This window comes from Arachis duranensis, chromosome 2, assembly GCF_000817695.3.
Source record: "Arachis duranensis cultivar V14167 chromosome 2, aradu.V14167.gnm2.J7QH, whole genome shotgun sequence".
NCBI classification, from domain to species: Eukaryota; Viridiplantae; Streptophyta; class Magnoliopsida; order Fabales; family Fabaceae; genus Arachis; species Arachis duranensis.
The window spans coordinates 42,180,789-42,182,073 of record NC_029773.3 but is presented as its reverse complement, the minus strand read 5'-3'; positions in this window follow the sequence as shown (position 1 = coordinate 42,182,073).

The window sequence follows — 1,285 nt, the reverse complement described above, 5'->3', positions numbered from 1 at the left end:
ATCCCTAGTTAGAGGTGTTCAGAGCTCTTAAGCACACTCTTTTTGCTTTGGATCACGACTTTAACCACTCAATCTTAAGCTTTTCACTTGGACCTGCATGCCACAAGCACTTGGTTAGGGACAGCTTGATTTAGCTGCTTAGGCCTGGATTTTATTTCCTTGGGCCCTCATATCCATTGATGCTCAAAGCCTTGGATCCTTTTTACCCTTGCCTTTTGATTTTAAGGGCTATTGGCTTTTTCTACTTGCTTTTTCTTTTTCTTTCTAATTCTTTTCGCCCTCTTTTTCGCAAGATTTTGCTTTTTCACTGCTTTTTCTTGCTTCAAGAATCAATTTTCATGATTTTTTAGATTGTCAATAACATTCTCTGTGTTCATCATTCTTTCAAGAGCCAACAATTTTAACATTCATAAACAACAAGATCAAAATTATGCACTGTTCAAGCATTCATTCAGAAAACAAAAAGTATTGTCACCACATCAATATAATTAAACTAAATTCAAGGATAATTTTGAAATTCATGTACTTCTTGTTCTTTTGAATTAGAAACATTTTTCATTTAAGAGAGGTATAGGATTTATGAAATTATTCATAGCCTTAAGACATAGTTACTCAATACTAATGATCAGGAGGTAGAGACACAAAACAAAAACACACATATAGCATAAAAATCGAAAAACAGAAAAAATAAAAACAAGGAATGAGTCCAACTTAGTGATGGTGGCGCTTTCTTCTTGAAGAACCAATGATGTCCTTGAGTTCTTCTGTGTCTCTTCCTTGCCTTTGTTGCTCCTCCCTCATTGCTCTTTGATCTTCTCTAATTTCATAGAGAATGATGGAGTGCTCTTGATGTTCCACCCTTAATTGATCCATATTGTAACTCAAATCTTCTAGAGAAGTGTTGAGTTGTTCCCAATAGTTGTTGGGAGGAAAGTGCATCCCTTGAGGCATCTCCGGGATTTTTTGGTGATGAGCTTCCTCACGCGTCTCTTGGGTTCCATGAGTGGGCTCTCTTGTTTGCTCCATCCTATTCTTAGTGATGGCCTTGTCCTCCTCAATGGGGATGTCTCCTTCTATGATGACTCCAGCTGAGTAACATAGATGGCAAATAAGATGAGGAAAAGCTAGCCTTGCCAAGGTAGAGATGGCTTTTCGGCTATTTTTTAGTATTCAAGGGAGATGACTTCATGAACTTCTACTTCCCCTCCAATCATGATGCTATGAATCATGATGGCTCGATCCACAGTAACTTCAGATCGGTTGCTAGTGGGGATGATGGAGCGTT